We start from the raw sequence: 19,955 nt of genomic DNA, 5'->3' as shown, positions 1-19,955 counted from the left end.
ACAGAACATACAGAAATGCATGTACACACACAAGAGAGTGGGGTATGGGAGTGGAGTATCCTCTGTATCCCAAATGATAAACTACTCATTTCTTAAAAAGACAAGAAAGATGATGGAGTTCCCTATGTTAATTATTAACATGTTCATGAAATGTATAGAAATGTGTAACTGGTGAAGTCTTGAGACTTTTCTAGAGAATGTGTAGAAATCTTATTTAAATGGCTACATCAACTGGGGCATTGGAAATTTTAAAATTGTGGGGGAAGAAGCAACATAACTCATCTTCCTGGTTCAAAGGAGAAAGGCTAGAGACCATCTGGACTGGAACCAATTTTATAGAAATGGATTAAAATAGTGAACACAAAGAGCTGTTTGACTTCAAGTGATTGTGTGGCCATAAGTAAACCCAGCCTTAATCTCTCCTTACATTTTACAACCCTGACAACTGTGTAAATGCCGTCTGCTGATGGAAGGTCTAATGGTGCAAAAATCTCGTAACAAACATGCCCAGTTGTACTGCCAGTTTCCCAAGAGAACAGGCGTGAAGTATGAGGCCACAAACTGGACTGGGACAGCAACTACCTACCACTGTCATAGGGCTACTGAACACACAGAGTCAGTCTTCAGAAAAACACAGCTGTGACCATCGCCTGCCAGGGTTTCTGTATGATGGAACATATGGCTTAAAACACTATTTCCTGGGCTGCAAAAGAACACATTTCCTACACAATCTTTTCATTTCTTTTTGCAATGCCTACTTGTGCTGGGTGTAAAGAAGGATTACAGGAAGGGCATTACAGGTTTGATCCACACACCTGTTCATTCTTATCATTGTACTAACAAAAGTCTGTGCTGTTCAGCCAGTTGTATGGAAGCATAAGTTATTTCCTAAATCCCTGCAGTAAATCCTAATAAAAGGAAAGCTTTCTCGACACGTCATCTATGGAACACTGATGACATCTGCCTTACTCTCATTTCTCCTCTTTTCCTGTGTGAAATGCAGATAGATGACCAAATACTCTGGGACTAATTGAATATGCCTGTCCTTGTGCTAAACTATTCCATAAATCTTAAGGGGTCTCCCTAGGTTCTTTTCTGTCCCTGTTTGTAATCACTTTCTTACTTCTATACACTGTATGTGTATGCTTCTTTATCTGTCACTTTCCGCTGGAGGACTCTTTGGAGACTTTTCTAGTGTTCTCCGTTTCAAAGCAGAAGCTGTGAAATGTATTAAATCTTTTTTAAAAAAAACTACTTCATCTATTTAAAAGAAAATAATGACATCCCGAAAGGGGAAAGTGATTTTCTTCACACAGTATGTCCTTGGGTAACTTTCCAAAGGGTGTTGGTAGTGGTGGTTTGGTGTGGTTGTATTTGAAAGTGGCTGTTGTGACTTATGTAGGCAGAATAATGAACAAGGAACTGTGTCGCTTTCAGTCCAGCTCTGCTGTTAACTCATCACATATCTATAGACAGATCTTTAACCTCCCTGCTCTGTTGTTTTTGTAAAGTGCAAAATAAAGATCATGGTAGTATCTACTAGAGTCCTCACAGGGATGTTGGGGAGCAAAGGAAGAAAAAAATAGGGTGACATCTTCATTATTGAAATTAATGGGAGAAACAAAGTGATCAAATCTATATGGTATCCAAGTTAATTATATTTCATTTTAAAAAGAGATGTAATTCATATAGGAACCCTCCACTCCATGGTGAAAGAAAGACTTTTTTTTTTTTTTTGGTATGTTCTTCCTGGTGTGGCTAACAGCCAGGGAGGTGGTAGTCCAGAGAAGACCCCACCCACGTACAGATTACCTGGAATTTATTGTATGAACCAATGCTTTTTCTTAGCACTTCAGAAGCAACCCATCTTATTCCTGTCATTCTTAGTTGGACCTTCGTGCCACACATTTCTAACAATTAAATGCTTAGATGGAGTAAATGTAGTGTGTGAATGTTCTATGTAACAGCCAATAGAGTTTAACAAGTGACTTGAATGATTTTTCCTAACTTGTTTGCAACTGATAGCTCACATTGAATGTTTTTATGTAAACTTTGTATTGTTGAGAACTATTACCCCAATCAGAGATTTATATTTTCATAAATGTTACATTTAGTTAAATTTTGTTACAGAGTTGTTACACTAGAAAATTATTGCAGTCTTCAAACAATATACAGTCTTGTGTATGTATTGTTTCTATGAATAAAAGATAAACTATGTAGATTGGTGTGGTTTTTGTTTTTTCTCCCAATTTAAGCAGATGAAGTTAGATTGGTGGTAGTAGTTAGTAGTAGTAATAGTAGTAGGAGTAGTAGTAGTAATTGTTCAGACTTACTGTATGTACAACAGGCACTATTTTCAGAATTTCACATATGCTAAGCCATGTAATCTTCACAACAGCTTTATGAGTTAATTACTTGTAGTACTCCAAATTTACAGATGAAGAAACCTAGACATACAGGTCCAGGGAGATAAGCTGAACAGGACTTCAATGCACAATCAATGTCTGTTTTGTTAACTTTCTCAAAGCACATTAAAATGAAGCATTGAGTATCCAGTAGGCACTTGATGATAATGACCTATAAGATATTTTCTAACTTTCAGATTAAAGACCATGCTAGGCTCTGAAGATCAGTGGAGGTCTTCACACACTCTCAGGATTTTCAGGTGTATTTCAATAGTTGATATACTATTCATTTAGCAAATATTTATTTGGGCATTTATCTTGCCACGAATGCCTTCTAGGATTTCGTAGTCTTCAGAGGAAAACAGGAAACAAGTTTTATGCATAAGTTCAAGGACCATGCTCCCTCTGGAGCTGGGGGCGGCAGTAGGAAGGATGATAACAAGGAGTCATCACGTGCCTAAAGTTCCTACAGGTGGGAGACAAGGGGGACCTTTCTCATATACACTTTTTCTTCTTATCACCTCTTAGATCTGAGAATCACACACACACAATTTTTTTTAAAACAGCAGCAATAGAGGGCTTAAATGACGATAACTAGGAAATTATTGGGTGAAAGCTTATATCTAGTTTCATGTTACAAGACGCTTAAAATCAAGATGTTGCATTATCCTTCAGGCTTATTGCCTCCATCTTCATATGGCTGAGACCAACTTCTGTTTAAAATTTACGCCTCCTGAAAATGACTCCACTACTGATGCTAGGAAATTCCTTCTTGGATACTAATCTAAATCCTTTACACTGAAAGTTAAACCCCCTTCTCTTTCAGTTCTCAGAGAAAATATAGGAGAGTTGACCATAAATATTTGCATTAAAGCATTTCCTAGACATAGAATTTGTTGTTTAACTAGATATCTTCTACCCTAGAGTCAAAAACAGAACAAAGCCTGTGTGCTTGATATGTCCAAAGCATTATGCTATGCCCTAGGGTGATTGGAAAATTAGTCACACACACCACCCCTGCCCTTCGGAATCCTACAATCTAAAGAAGACACAAATCTGGTGTAAGGCAGACTGTGATACAAAATTGTTAATAAAAGTAAAAGCCAAGTGCAGAGGTTACACCACAGAGGAGCAATTAACTCTGGGAATCAGAAAGAATGGCCAAGAGGAGGTGACAGCTGAGGTTTGAACGAGAAGTAGGACTTAGCTGTCAGAATGTCAGAAAAACATTTCAGATGAAGAAACCTGTATGAGCAAAAACAGTCGAAGTATATTCTGGATGAGTTTAAATGCTATGTTGGGATTTTAGACTTTATTCAGTAGTCAACAGGCAATCATGAAGATTTTTTTGAGGAGAATTACCTGATTGGAATGGTGCTTTTAGAATGACTCAGGCAGTGCTGTGTCAGATGCATTTGAGATGGACGAGACCGGTAAAGAGACTATTGCAATGATCTGAGATAGAAAGTAGAAGAATTGGATCTTAGGACAGTAGTAGTAAGAATGCTAAGAGAAAGGCCTATTCAAGAGTGATTTCAGGGTTTAACTGACAGAGGTGAGTCAGGGAAAGAGAAGACAAATTCCAGTTTCAGTTGAAACTGGGTGGATAGATTTGCAAATGGAAAATGAACAGCTTAGGAGACAGAAGTTGAGGAAATTTATTAAAAGTTGGACCTAGAGACTTTAAAGGTTAAGACATCCATGGAGGCAATTGGAATACGCTATTCATCCAATGGAGAAATTCGAGCTCAAGATAAAGAATCCACCCTGGCCAGAGTGGCTCAGTTGGTTAGAGCGTCCTCCCATAATCCGGTCAGGACAGAGAACTAGGTTGTGGTCCAATCCCTCGTCCAGGTGCCTACGATCCCTGGTACAAGCACATAGGAGAGGCAACCGATTAATGTTTCTCCCTCACATCGGTGTTTCCCTCCCTCTCTAAAAGCAATGAAGAAAAAAAAAAAAAAATGTCCTCGGGTGAGGAAAATAAATAAATAAAATCCAACTATTTATCTCTTTCTTAAAAGCCTGAAATGCCGCATGTGGTGCTCTTTTTATTGTTGTTACAATGCGAGCCAATACCACGTACTTAAATTTGTCATCTTTTTTTAGAACTATATTGACAAATCTACTCAAATGAGCTTTCTTTCTTCCATGACTCATCAGCTGGAAACAATTCATATGCCAATGAAAACACAAACACTGAAAACTAAATGAATCGTGGTGTTTTCATTTCCACATGCGTCAAGAAGGTTTTTCTTCCGTATTTTGCACAAGGATCCCTGAGATCTCCATTTGGCACTCCACGTGATCTGCAGGAAGTCCAGATCTCACTTAGCATAGGCACATCAGAGGGTTCGGTTTCAGTGCATCGACATGACAAATTATGTAACACTGGTAACTTCTGCCATTATAGAATCCCAGCCTTTACTACATGAAGGTAACTTAACCAGCCTCTTGAACATACTAAGGGATTGGCTATTCAAAAACAGGACTGTGCATTACCTTCCCTATCCCCTACTATTTCTGAATCAGTGTATCTGGGGTGGGGCCCAATAACTTGCATTTTTACTAAGTTCCCCAAGATGGTGCTCATTCTGCCAGTCTGAGAACCACACTTTAAAATCTAAGATAAATACCAAAGTCTTTATGGTCGGAACAACCTAACTGATAAATGTGCCATTATCCTGTGGACATTACTAAAACATCAGCTAGAAGTTGGACATGAGGTTCCTTTATTGTGGCAAAGGCTTTTATCAGTAAATTACGTAAAACAGAGTTTAACTTTCCTCATAAATCTATCACTTTAAAGCATGTAGCTGCTATATGGCTGGAAAGATTCAGAAAGCGAGTTTTAGTCCATATAGGAAAATGTTGTGTAAATGGCGCTGGGGTCATTAAAGTGGACACATTAAAAACGAAGGGCAGTATGTCCATCTTCAAATAGTACTCTGTGCGGTTGCTTCTCCAGCATCCTGTTTTATCCCTGGATGAACTCGAGGGAAAAGAGAAGAGGGTAAGCTAGGTGGCGCAATTGCTTAATACATTTTCCAGTCACACCCAACGTTCACTCTGGAGCGCAGGTGAAAAGACTCTCCCTCCCGTACCTAATTAGTATTTTAGGGTGTGTGGATTACACGGACAAGCGTGGAGCTCTGTAGGCTGGACGAAAAGTTGCAGCCTAGGTTACAACCCCGGGAAAAGGGGGGCGGGGTGGGGCAGGGAAGCATGCTTTCACTCAACTCCCAGCTGTGGTCTAGGGAGTGCAGGCGAGCGTGTGCAGCTTCCACGGGAATCCTCACGGCAGCGTCTGCGCTGTTGCTCAGACCATCTATGTCACAAAGGCAGGCGACGGTGTACACACCAGGTCTAAATGACGAATGCCATAACTGCGGAGGAAACAGAAAATTCGGGAGTGAGAGATACAGATCAACTTGCAAGGCTTGCATTTACGTATCTCCCCACTGACGTCCCGAATCACGGGACAGCACGACAGAAAAAGTTTCCCAGCGCGGGCCGGAGGCCGGCAGACGGCCGGGGTGTGGGCGCTCAGAGGCCGAGCTCCTGGATTTTTTGCTTAGGTGCGTCCAGAAAGCCAGCCGCAGCTGCGGGAGGTCGGAAGCCGGGGTCCGTGGGCTCGGGCGCCCGCCCGGGAGCGGCCAGGGCACTTCCAGGGGAGCCGCGCGGCGCGGGGCGCGCAGGTAAAGGGTTACACGTGCTGGGGGGGCTCGCCTCGGGCCGGGCCACGTGATGCGCCCGCCCAATGACTGCAGCGGGGCTGCAGCTGCGAGCGCCGCGGGCTGCGGGCGGCGCTGAGCCGCTGGTGTTTCCTGGCGCGGCCGCCCGCCACCCGCGAAGTCATGGGCGCCGCGACCCCAACGCCGCCGCCGCCGCCGCCGCCCGACCCCAGGTAGGACCGTCCCCGACCCCGCGCGTCGGCCCCGCCGCGGGGAGGGCAAGGGCTTCACTCCTGCGGAACTCGTCTTGGTGGCATTATTTCCCCGACTTCTCTCACGGATTATTTTTATTTCTTTATTTCCTTGTGCCGTGGGGTGAGGCAAAAAAATATGGAAGGAGGCGAGTCACAATTTGATTACTTTGGACAAGGCACACCGTTCAAGAAAGGCAAGAAAAGAGAGGCAAAATCCAGGAAAGGGGCGGGCGGGGGACTTTTACAAATTCCCCAAAGATCAAGACAGTTTGTAAAGGTTGGCATCTAACTGGTGTATGAAACACTTCTGTTTTTAAATCCCTAATTAATGAACTTTCAACAGTGCCTGGGAACTTGAATTGGAAAAACTGGGAGAGATTTTCCCTTATTTCTAAGTTCCCCTTCCCATACTTTTAAGCATCTGAGTTTGTTTTTTTTTTTTTGTTTGTTTGTCTTTTTCAATAAAACGGAAATAGAACGTGACTGCTGCTGTTTCTTTGAAATGTCCTTGGGTCCCAAGATTTGTCCCCTTGGGGTGCCGGCGCCCTGGGTGGCAGTAGGCAGGTAGGGGACAGGGTGCAGTGCTAGGTCGGGTCACGTGTTGAAAGAGGGTGCTAGGTGCAAAGGGTTAAATGGTCACAAGCTGTTTGCTGAATATTTAATAATTAGGCAAGTTCCCCCTGGTCAGTTACTTGGGTCTCATTGACCTTGGCAGCCCTGATGAGGTGAGATTTTTTTCACAAACAGCCACTGAAGAATTTTTCCAGTGATGTAAGACAGAAATCAGTGTTTTGGTTTCCTTTCTTCAACACTGTGATTAAATTTAAAAACAAAACAAAAACTCTCTTTAATGACAGTACATTTTATTTTGCATCGCGGTATAGATGTTTGCCCAGTGAATTTAGAGGAAAACAGTGTTCCATGGGGTGGTTCAAAATCACTGAAGATAGGTATCTTCTTCCTGTCGTTATGAGAGGGAATTAATGGGGATGACACGTTTCGCCGTGACTTAACGATTGTCCTGGGTGGTTGTAACCAAGCTATTGCAGGGGAGTAATAGCTGGGGAAAAGATGAGAAACAGTTGAGAGCTGAATGAGAAAGAAATGGACATTGCTTGCTGCTTTTAAAGACAATAGAATGTATATTTGCCAAGTAGTCCCACATTTAATCCTTCAGCTAATACTGTTTTAAGGAGGAGACAGATGTTAAAACCTTTTAAGGCTAAACAACAGTGCCTGTATATACCACCTTACTGGTCAGGAGGCAGGTCATTGAAACAATAATTTGAAGCGCTAAAGGTAGGGTTCTGGGGTTGCTTGCGTTTATCTAAAGGGCAAAGAGTCGGTTATAGGAAGCTGCCTTGATCACAGAGGAGAAATGGAACAGACACTGATAAAGGAAGGCAGGGTTCCTCTTATTTATTTATTTATTCTTTGTCTCCTCTAAGTCCATTCTCATCCTGCTCTCTCCTCAGCAGCTACGTGATAAGTGCCTATCTCATGGTGCCTGGCCCCAGGCCCTGGTCCTCCCCGATGTTCTAAAGATTTAGGTAGGTAGTGACATGGGACAGATAGCCGTGGGCAATCTTAGGTGTGTACGAAGAGCTTTTGCATATCTGGAGTTTGAAACAAAAACTTGTATATTAATGTATATGTTCACGGACCTAAAAAAAATAGGATTCCCCTGACTTCTTACCTAGTGCCTCTATGAGCCTAGAAACATCACCTGGCTAAGCTCTGGCCAGAATCCAGTCCCAGTCCAAGGGCAGAGCAGGAACTGTCCTGGCTCTTGGGACTGCCCTGCCCTGGGTGCTCAAGAGCCCATGGGACTGCCCTGCCCTGCGTGCCCAAGAGCCCATTGACTGTGCTTCTTGGAAGAGACTCCAGTTTCCGAATAATTGAATACCAACCTCCCTGCCGCTGGCTTTCCTCCACCTGGAATGTGACAAACTCCACAATTTTTCCAATCACCCTGACCCTTGGGCTCTTCGGGGGAGTATTGGTTAAATAGTACCTCAGTCCTGTCTTTTTTTCTTCTTCTTCTTCCCTTCTTTTGGTTTTTAGATTATCCGGTTGCAGATGAAAATGTCTAGATATTTAGAAAAGAGGAGTTGATAAAGGAGGGCAGACATCAGCCTTCACCCATCTGCAGGTCAGATGAGTCACCCACTTTTTTTGTCTGGTTACCATGTGAATGCTGTTTAGAAATATGAAATCTTTTATCTGTTTGTACCCTGAGCATGTCCCACAGATACTGGAATCTTCAGAAGAAGTATATGTCGTCAAAATGACCCTATTGTAAAACATGCTTTATACATGGAATAAACATGTGCCCTGAAGCAAATACTTAAAAGGACTTGAAATACTGACTCAGAGTCATCAAGCATCTTAGAAAAGACGCCCCTGAGTTGTATAAGACAAAAGGAATAACACGTCGCAAATTTCAGCTGTAGCAGTGAATGCTGCTCTGTTCAGAGTACAAGGGGCTCTCTAAATTAAATGAAACCTTGATCTGACCTTGGAGACAGCATTCTCATAGACCCAAAGACACCAGCCCCTCGGTGAGGCTCTGGAGACATAGTCCTTGCCTTCACCTCACAGTCTGCAGAGAGGCCATGGGGGACTTGAAGCAGAGCAGATCTGTATTTTAGAAAGTCCCTGGCTGCAATGAGAAGTATTAAATGGGGAAGATCCAAGCAAAGTTGCTTCTGTAAAAACCCTCAGGAGAGGAGAGAGAGAAATGAATTGATTCAAAAGATAATTAGAGGGGCGAAGGTATTTAGGATATTAACTCAGAAAATGTTAGCTAGCTCAAGTCTCTGAAGTTATAATAATTTGCATACCATTTCAGAATACATTGGTTCCAGGTCGATAACCAGAAGCCACGTTTTATTGCAATGCTTTCCCTACTGACTAAAGCCACTGAAGGGCCCCACATACTTTGCTTCCATCACAGAAAAAAGTTTTTGGTAAAGAATGAGCCAAACATATTTCACACTTTGAACAACCTAGTGCTTCTTTCTGTAGACTTAAATATATACATCTGAAGGCAAAGTTAGGATAATTTGTTGCTCTCATATTGTATACATGTTCTCTGATTTAGCTTCTAGGAATAAAAATACCTGAGTTTTGATTATATAACAGTAGTGAAAGTCGGCAGTAGAACAGTGGTTTTTTTTTTTTTTGTGTGTGTGTGTGTGTGTGTGTGTTTTCCTTAAGTTGGTCACAATGTGGCCTGCTGTATGTCACAGAGAAGACTATATTATGTTTGCAGGACAGTGGTGTCTGAGTCTGTACTAGTGGTACGTGAGAGTCACTGAATGTCTATGAGAGAAGAAAAGTCCCCTGGCTATTGACTCATTGCCCTCTGTATAGCTTTTTAATATAACAGGCATTTGGATCTATTTGTAATTCACTTGTTTCACCAGTCCCAGAGTTGATCTCCACACACAAGTCCTGAGATTTCCTTTAATTTTGGTGTTATATCTCCCACCGATTTGATAATTGAGTACATATCTTGGGTTACTTATGTGTGATAAAGGCAAATTTGATTCGTACTTGATGGTTGTAAAACAGTATCCCTCTTCTGTGAGGATCACATAACCTCAGTCCTCTGAAGTGTTTACTGCAATCCAGTAATGAAGAAAAGAGGCCCACCTGCACCTGCAAATAGTTCAAAGCGGCATACTTAGGTTCTCACTAGAACTTATGTGGCATTATTTATCTTTTGATTCCGAATGAGTTTGGCTATCATTTCCTGGTCCACAACAAGGAAGCCCACCTTATAGGTTCAGTGTATGGCCACTATGATTGAGAGTGAAATGTAGCCACAACCAACTGCTAAATAGAGAGGGCAATGCACTGATGGTTGTCTATGATTAAAACCTAAGTCTACAAGAAAAGAAAATTAGGTTCACAGCTATCCGTTAGCAAAGAAATAAGTATTGCATTTTGAAAAAGGCACCTTCGGACGTTTTTAGAAAGAAAAAGAGGCTTAAAAAGCTCAAATGGTGTGTTCAAGGTCTTGAGGCTGCCCATTGGAAAATGTGCTGGAACCAGAATCTAAGAAATCTCAATTCTCAGTTCAGTTATCTTCCTACACTAACCAAAAGTACAAATTTCAGTGGTATGGAAAATTCATTTTCTGTTAAGTACCTTTTTCTTAAAATATTATAGCCACTGTTTACAGGGAAATTAATTATATATTGCCAGGTAACAAACCACTCTAAACCCTAATAGCTTAAAAGAACCACCGTTTATTTAGTTTATGAGTAAATAAATCTGCTGGTCTTTTCCAGGCTTCCTTATGCACCTGGGGTCACCAGGGTACCTCTGACATTGAGTATCAGCTGGCCGCGGCTGAGTCAGCTGGGGAATGGGGCCTCTGCCAATGTGGTAGATTGTAAAAATGGCCACAATTCTTCACCCCTCATGAGGGACCATGGAAGCTGAGAGCATTGGGGCCTAGCCTGAAACAGACACAAGTTGCTTCTCTACCCATCTAGTTTAAAAGCAAATCAAGAGAACTGTGAGGATTCAGGAGGGGTGAAGAATTGTGGCCATTTTTACAATCTACCACATTGGCGAAGCACTTTATATAACTTACCTAACTTAAGTCTGACATCCACAATAGAAGTGAAGGCAGCATTCCTTTCATACAGGTGAAGAAACAAACCCAAACATGTTAGGCTGACTTAGAGGATGCAGCTGGTGAGTGATGGAACCTTCACAGTGGGTACCTGGGAGCTGGTTACAGAAGCAGTCTTGTCTCCACCTCAGATCTGTTGACTTGCAATCTGCATCTGAACAAGATCCCAGGTGATTGGTAAGCAGAGTGAAGGCTGAGAAGAAGGCATTGTAGGGGGCAGAGGGGAAATGATAAGAGGAGCCAGCATTCCAGGCAGGGGGAACGGCAAGAGCATAGGCTCTGAGGCTGGAGCCTGCAGGCAGGTGACAGGATTCCTGGACTAGCCAGGGCGCAGGGCAAGGGCACGTTCAATTCTGGTGTAGCGGGAAGAGGTGTGACTGATAGGATCTCCCAATCCTGAGGAAGTCTGCTTTTTATTTTTTAGAAGGGTTAATCAGGCAGCCCTGAGGAGAGCTTGGAGGGGACAGTGCTGGGGTTTCACTGTCATCTGCACATACCATGAGGACAGCTCAGACTAAGGCAGAGATGATGAAAAATAAGAGACCAGTGAATGGTCCAATCTGGGAGGCATGTCAAAGCACGTCACACAGGACTTGGTGCCAAACTGGATTCTAAGGAAAGTAAGGGAGGAAGGGAAGGTGGTTCTGGACTGCCAAGTTCGGAGTGGTTTCCTCGCTTTTAGCTTGATGTTACCTTCGCATGTGTTTCTTCACTACTGAAAAAGAAGTTGCTTTTTGGTGATGATGGTGGTTTAGCCAAGAGGCAGTTCAAACGTTAAAGTTCCAAATCTGTATGCTTGTGGTTAAGTTTCCCAAATGTAAGTGAGAATTTTTTTGGCAGGTAATTAGTTATGATGAAACAGTTCTTTATATAGTTCTTCTGTTTATTAGACCATCCCAACAGCCCTGTGGACATCTTATAGGTAGGACTGTCATGCCCCTTTCCCAGTTAAGGATGCTGAGATTTAGCGATGTTAGTCGGGATTTGAACCCAGGTCTACTGACTCCAAGCCTAGTCTTCTATCTGTGCATTGAAACACTCTGCAGGTTTTATGTTTGATCTTTAGAGGAAATTCTCAGTCTGATCAGTTTTTGCTCTTATTTTGTCTTCCATAAACACTGTACCAAATTCAGAAAGGTGCTTGAAATTTATATGGATGATTTTGAAGTACCTATTTCATAGAAATTTGAAAATGCCTCATAAAAAATGATTTCTTTCCTCACCTGCTTTTCTTAAGTTTTTGTTTTCATATATTGATCCCAATGGCAACAAATTACACTTTATATTTCAAATGATGTGAACTCTTTTTGCAGCCTTTTCCTTTGATTCTTTGAGTGATAAGATTTTGTTTTTTTCCAAATACAATTTTAAGCCTGTTCTTAAGCTGAGGGGGGAAAAAAAAAAGAAAGAAAAATTAAAAAGTCCATAGATTACATACCCCAAAGAGGTCAAAACACCTGGTTTTATGGATAAGAAAACTGAGGCCTGGAGAGAAGGGGCTCAAGGGTAGGCAACAAGTTGGAAACAAAACTAGGTCAGGATCTCCTATTTCTAACCTCGAACCCTATACTCTGCCTGAACTACTCTGGGAACTTTCTTTCCCTGCGTCTCAACCTCTCACCACCCTGTGAGGAGTTGGGAAAACTCACATTTTAAAGTCTGGACAACCTGGGATTGGATCCTGGTTTGCTAGCTACCTAGTGTGTAACAAAAGGCGTTTACTGCTGCAGTCATTGCTGAAGAGAATCGTAAAACAGAAATAATTGGGGAGACAGTGAAGATTTCGTTGACAAAGTACAACTTCTCTGCATTCTTTTAAACTTGACCTGGCAGGTTTTACGATTCTCACTGGGATTTGGTTTTGGTGAAGGAAGCCAAGTGTTCTAGGAGTGGACAGAATAAAAGCCTCAGAAATACACTGCAACCCAGGCAGAGGCCCAGTCTCACCATCGCTGGAGGCCTGCCCCCTGCCCCCCAGTGCCCACCTAAAATGAGTTCCATCTCCATCATAGATGCAATGCCTTCTGTTGCCAAAACCCAGGGCTAAGTTGTGGCTCCGGAGAAGTGAGCCGGACTCCCGAGGAAGGCAGAGAAGTCACAGCCCACTCGTGTGCAGAAAGCCAGAGGACATGTTGTTTTTAATGCCCTGCCTAAATTCAAAGACTTAATGGGACCAAGGAGCGTGACTTTTATATAATAACAATAATAAAGCTAATGTAGCTTTAGAGAAAGCAAAATGACTGAAATCGCAACCCTTGAGAGACAGTTGTCCTGTAAGAATTAATTAGACAAACAAAAAGCAGAACAAGCAAACAAGTCAAAACGCAAGCATTTGCCACCTAGCAGTTTGCAGGGCCCCTAATGATAGGTGTGACTGGGTGAGGCAAGCATACACACATGCCCATAAGTCAGAAATCATCAGGCTCCTCCTCTCAGCCACAGATGACAGCATCATGTGCAGGTTTGGTCCCATCAGATCTCTTCACGCCCTGTGTTTGCAGGTGCTCGCCATCTGTGCAGTTTCTGTGAGCCCTTTGCAAAGAACTTGGGGCGGGGCTGTGTCTTCCTTCGTCACCAAGTCCTGTGGGCTGCTGCACTCCTGCAGCAAATGAGACCAGAATGAGGGCTGGGCGCTCGCCCCATGCGGATCCTGACTCTGCCATTTGTTGCGGGACCTCAGGAGGAATTTCACGTAATCCCCCTGGGTTTCCATTTCCTTCTCTAGAAAGCTGGGAAGCTAACTAACTGCTTCTCCTGCTAGGTGCCTGCACTTAGTAAATGCTTACTAAATCAGATTCTCGATCTCTGTGGCCCTTGGTTTTTCTCGTACATAAAATGGCAGGTTTGGACCACGGGTAGTTGCAAAAGCTCCCTGTACCTCAAGCAGGTAGAGAAGTCAGGGGTGAAATGTAGCAACAATTCCGTGTTTGCATTGGTGGCAAATAGGAAGGGTGCCTGTGACTTCGTTTGCGGGAAACAAAGTAAAAGCGGAGTTGTCTGGGAAAGCAGAACTTACTGACACATTGAAATGATCATTCTGTGAGCGTCCGACGAAAGGAAGCTCTAAAATATGGAGCAATGAGAGGTGAGGAAGGTGACTTTTTCCTGGCCCTCATTTCTATGAAAGATTTTCAAAATAAGGTGGCATTTATCATATTTAAAAGAAAGGGCCATTGCCTTGCCTGTGGTCTTTTATATAGTCTCCCTTCTTCACTCTTTTTAGTTGCATTTAAATATCTATATTAGAAAGTGTTTTTACACTGAAGAGCCCACACCACTTAGTGAACTTAGTGGAATAAAAAGCTGCTTTTTTTTGTCCTGTTAATGCTGCATAGGCTAAAATCTAAATGATCTTCTGTGGAACAAATGGAGGCTGTGCAGGGGGTAGGGATACAAAGATGAACAACATGGACCGGGACATGGTCTCTTAGGTGTCGATACATTAATCCTACTGACATGTCACTGCAGGAGTCCTGGGCACTGTGCAGGGTGGCCTGGGGGCTGTCACCTGGTCTGAGAAGCAGGAAGGGCTCCCCTGCGGATGGATGAGAGGTATCTAACCAGGCAGAGGGTGTCACGGGGGTGGGAATGCAGGCAGCATGCTCACACTCCCGGGTGGTAGCGTTCCTGAACTTTCTGAGTCCAGAGAGGGAGACGGTAGGTGGAAGCGAGATCACACGGGCTTTTGTCAGCCATGTGCAATAATCTGACCTCAACCAGTCTGGTCCTTCTTCTTTAGGGTTTTTTAGGGGGTGGATGTTAAACCTCCGATACTTAGACGTGGGCGAAGGTAAAGGTCTCCTTCCTCACAGCCTCGCACTTGATCCAAAAGCAAATCTCAGGCTCAGTTCAGTCCCACTTTCCAACATTGATTAGTAAGCAGGGATCAAAAAATCATGCATCGTATTTTGTAAGCTTGGTGAAGTCCCTCTTTCTGTTCTTTTAGTTTCAGCAATTATATATTGGGTTGGCCAAAAAGTTTGTTTGGGTTTTTCCCATAAGATGGCTCTAGTAGCGCTTAGTTTTCTTTAACTTCATTCAAAACAATTTTGTTAGATTGTATTGTGACAGCTATCATGTCAGCATGCATTTTTTTTAAACTTATCAAAATTGGTGAATTTTTTGTAGCTGTTTTAATATTGAAGATAGAGAATATGCAACATTTTCAGCATATTATGCTTTATTATTTCAAGAAAGGTAAAAATGCAACTGTAGTGCAAAGAAAGATTTGTGCAGTGTATGGAGAATGTGCTATTATTGATCAAACATGTCAGAAGTGGTTTGCAAAGTTTCTAACTGGATGATGCTCCACGGTTGGGTACACCAGTTGAAGTTGATAGCAATTGGGATACTAATCAAGAACAATCAATATTATACCACACAGGATATAGTCAACATACTCAAAACATCCAAATCAATAAAGTTATTGGTGAAAATGAAAAAAATATGTCTTGTATTTTACTGAAAAAACAAAAACGGACTTTTTGGCCAACCCAGTATACCATGGATAGTTCTGTAGAGGCAGCGTGACACTCTTTAGAGGCAGGGTTGAGCTAATTTAAGAGTTTAAGCAGAGAAGCCTGGGAGCTAACCACTGGGTAAGGCATGTCTTAGCAACGAGCATTGGGAACTGTTGTAACCACAGGTGACTGGATTGCTAGCACCTACAAGATGGCACAAGAGTAACAATGCCTCTACACCATTTCTAGCTGATCCACACATTTACACAAAACTGACTTCACCGAGGAAAAATAACTTCTTTTTCCTTTTTATTGATTTTGTTGGGGTGACACTGGTTAACAAAATTATACAGGTTTTAGGTGCACAATTCTGCAACACGTCATCTGTACACTGTATTGTGTGTTCACCACCCCAAGACAAGTCTCCATCCATCATCATTTATCCTTGCTATATACCCTTCGCCACGTACCTCCATCCCCCCACCAAAATAACCTGTATCATCCACTTGCTAATTAATAAAGTCCTTTTTGCTGGTTTGAGATAAAAGAAGCTAACATAACTATAGAAATCACCTCTGGACTGCATGTAGCCTTTTGATAATAACATTCTTACTAGTCATCTCTGAAGTGTGTACAGTATACCTGATTGGGGCAACTAACTTAATTTACAACCTAAGGTACAGGTTAAAATCACACTCATAAATCTCAGAGTGTCTGTGCTGACATATTTCAAAGTGAATTACAGGTAATTCAACCATTATAAGGCAGCGGTCTTTACCTTAAGAACAATGAGAAGCTATTGAAGGTTTCAAACTGGAAAGTAATAAGATTTTCATCTCTGGCTGCAGTTTGGGAACCCAAAGGCCAGACTTGGAGGAAGAGGGAACCAATTAAGGAGCTTTTGTGTGGGTGGTGCCAACTCTGCACCTGAATAAAGTGGAGGTAATGAGATGGGGGGAGGGGGTAGATGGGTTCCTGAGACATCAGGTGCAATGACTAGAACCTGGTGATGGATTGGAAATGGGAAGTGAGGGAGGAGGTGTCCAGATTGAATTCGGGGACAGGGGATACAAGTAATTTTGTTGTGGTGTTGTTTGTGACCAAAAAGAAAAAGGAGACAGTTCATCTGTTGTCAATATACAATAGTTAAATGAAGCATGATTTATAGATAGACTGTAATACTCGACCCCAAGAGGGAAAAAAATGAGACATATATGTGATGACATGGTGGAAAATGTCCAGGATATAATCTTAAAATTTTAAAAATTTGTTGAAGAAGCATGTCCCTAGTGCCCCATATTAATACAACTAGCAGTGATTTTAATTAGCACTTACAGAATTATCTCCTGGAGGGCGGGCCCCTTGTAGTACAGGCTTCCCCTGCTAGGTGAGTGTTCTAGGAACCCATCTTTATTAGTGTACCAGCTGGCATTATTTTGAGAGGCTGTGTTCGGCTTTAGTGAAATTTCTTTGAAGACTCAATGCATTTGCCCATTTCATGATGGGTGATTTATGAGCATACCTGCCCACACCATGCCGAGTGTTCAGCAGTTTTTGACCAAAAATGGCATGACCCCCATGCCCCACCCTCCAAGAAACTCCAAGCAACTTTTATTTTTTGTTTCCCTGAATGAAAAAAGTCCTCAAAGGGAAACATTTTGCCAATGTGGAAGAGCTGAAACAAAAAACAGCAAAAGCACTAAACAGCATCAAAATTATTAAGTTCAGAAGCTGTTTTGAGCAGTGCAAAAGACATCTTGATAGGTGTATTGCATCAAATGGAGAGTACTTTGAAGGTAACTGAAGTTTAAACATTTAATAATAAATACACAACTTTTTAATATAAATAAATTCTGAGGTTTTCCTTGGGTCCCCCCTCATAACGTAGCAACAGTAATGATTATAATTAACACTTATAAGTAAAATTTCTGGAAGAAAAATTTCTGACAGTGATTATCTATGAGGCAGAGGTTACTAGGGACATTTTCAGTGTACATCAGACACTTCTGTACTCTGGATTTATTTTGCAACTGAGAAATTTGACTTTGCAGAAAACGAGCAGACTTCCCTACTTCTATTATGAAAACAACTGATCATTCTATCCTACAATGATATCTCCGTCTTCTGAACACAGAGACCACATTCATTCCAGAGTGTTAAATCCAAAAAAGGGGTCTGTTGGTTCATCATCTCCATTTCACATCTGAGGAAACTGAGACCCAGAGAGGTTAATGGCTTGACCAGAGTCACATGACTCTATAAATTAATAGCAGGGCCAAGATGAGAATCCAGGGACATGCTAACTCTTAGTCCAGAGTCCTTTCTACTGCATGCTAAGTCTTCTCTAGCACTCACTGTACCTATGCATAACTTGGCTTTTATTGGACTGTGAAATGAATAAATCTGTCTTTCTCCAATAAATTATGTGCTCAGACTGAGATAGGCAGCGTCCAGTATCATGTTCAACATACTGTAAAACGGTCATTAAAGCAATCAACAGACTTTACTTAGACTTCATTCAGGTCCAAGAGGCAGAACTGCAGTTCAGGGAGGAGACGGACACCCGCACTTGAGTGGCGCTCCCAGAGCTTCCTTCCCCAGCCGCCTCCCACAAAACACATGCGCTGTGAGAATAAGCTCAGGGCGACGATGGCTGCATGGCCTCATTGGTTATGCTGGGGAAATGGACTTTGGATGTAAGGGAGGATCAGCAAGTACCCTTCTCACTGCAGCAATATGCCAGTATCCTAAACTTCCTGAGGACAATGGCCTGCTATTCAAGGACTCTTTTTAATTAGTTGATAATCTCAGTGATTTCCCGCAGCTGTCTTCAGAACTCTAACTTCTAGGACTCTCAAAGCCGTTTTCACAGAGTGCATTTCAGGGACATTTCTTATCTTACAGAATCACAGCCACCCAGGGCCTGACTGTGAGCCCAGAGCAATGTCTCAGATTGTCAACCCTCAGGTGGCGGTGGCCCTGTGAACTGGACTCCTCTGGATCAGGATTCACTGACAGAAACAAGAGTAGAGAACTATCTTGTCCTGAGACCAGGAGCCATCTAGGGAGTTCCATGCCCCAGTGTGTTATGGGCTGTTTGGCTTTCCTGCCTTTGGTGCCTGATCCTTTTCTCCTTCTCCCCTGAAGCTAATCAGAATACTATTGTCTATACTGAACTGTACTTGACACCTGCTGTTCATCACCTAAATGGGCTGCAGTCTTTCGGAAACTACTCTTCCATTTTGCAAATTTGGTGAGCTTGTTTCTGGTGTTCTATTAATTTATTTCAACTCAGCATTTTCTATACCTTAAACTTTTCCATTTTTTAAACTACTCTCTGTTTTAATTTTTAGGCTCTACACACACACTCACACACACACACACGTTTATATAAAGTTTAGTTTTAAACTCTTTCAAACCAGTTTCTCCTATTGCTAATTGTGTGTGTTCACAATGCTTTAAGTATTTATGTTATCCATATAATGTATTTATACATTTTATCTTAAAATTTGGGAAAAACAGAAGTGGTTAAGTATCACAACTGTGATATGCCTTTAAATTGTATTAAGAAAACTAGTACTTTGATGTAATTTTTAAAAAAGCATAAACTTAAAGTACTAAAGATTATTTTCCCCTCTGTCAGCAATATTTCTGCCTTTTAGAAAGCTCACATTATGCTTTTCACAAGGTTAGCTTCTTGCGTACTAGCTTCACATGGAGGGAGAATGTACACCCTTCTGTGAGGGAATAACCGGGGGACCTTCATTACAAATGGAACAGAAAGAACTATGAGTGAACCACCACTTGACATATCTTAGAGTCAGAAAGTTCCTAGATAACAGAATTGGTGAGCCCTTGGAGGAGTTATTAAAAGGTTGGTATGATATCTTCTCATCCCAGTCCTTGTCCATGTATGTGTCTTTGGAAATACCTGGAAAAGGTTATGCTTCTCATTGTTCTTTTCATCTGTGGCCAGGCTGAACAATAACCTATCTGACTGATAGTAATCTTGGTATGAGATATAGTTACCAAATTTTCTATTAAAATGCAAAACATGTCAGATGGACAACAGGATAGATTGAAATTAGTCTGCACTGAAAACTCAAGAATGTTCCCCGAAACTTACCCAAATGAATATTAACAAAACATTTTTGTACTAATACTGTGACATCTTGGGAGATATAGTTTGTATGTCTAAACAGTGGGACATTTTGATTGTTAATGGAGATTATAATAGCCTCTACTTGAAATTAAAATTTCCATGAAAGAATTAGAATGAAAAGGTCTGAAGGTATAATTAAGGGCTAGACAAGGTGGATTCAGTGATGTCTCTTAATATTCATAATTAACAAACAGTTGAGTACCTTCTGTCCAGTTTTGCTTTGTTTGTTTGTTTTTTGCTTCATACAGTAAAAATATATAAGGAAAAATTAATTCCATCACAATCAAAATGTTTTCCTGCTAGAACTTCTGAGGACCGATTGAGGAATATTTATTTCTGATAAAGGTATAGA

The 19,955-nt window shown here is 41.8% G+C and overlaps 1 protein-coding gene across 1 annotated transcript in view; it reads left to right on the top strand.

Moving 5' to 3' along the window:
- Nucleotides 1–6,189: 6,189 nt before the first annotated feature.
- Nucleotides 6,190–19,955, top strand: part of PGCKA1 (PDCD10 and GCKIII kinases associated 1) — an 81,593-nt gene continuing 67,827 nt past the window's right edge. Inside the window, exon 1 of the mRNA XM_090266992.1 lies at nt 6,190–6,312. The gene's annotated coding sequence lies outside the window, so the exon portion shown is untranslated. The remainder of the gene's footprint in view (nt 6,313–19,955) is intronic.

This window comes from Furipterus horrens, unplaced genomic scaffold (genome assembly GCF_987537825.1).
Source record: "Furipterus horrens unplaced genomic scaffold, mFurHor1.1.pri manual_scaffold_2, whole genome shotgun sequence".
Classification (NCBI taxonomy): Eukaryota; Metazoa; Chordata; class Mammalia; order Chiroptera; family Furipteridae; genus Furipterus; species Furipterus horrens.
This window is presented reverse-complemented; position numbering and strand designations above follow the sequence as displayed.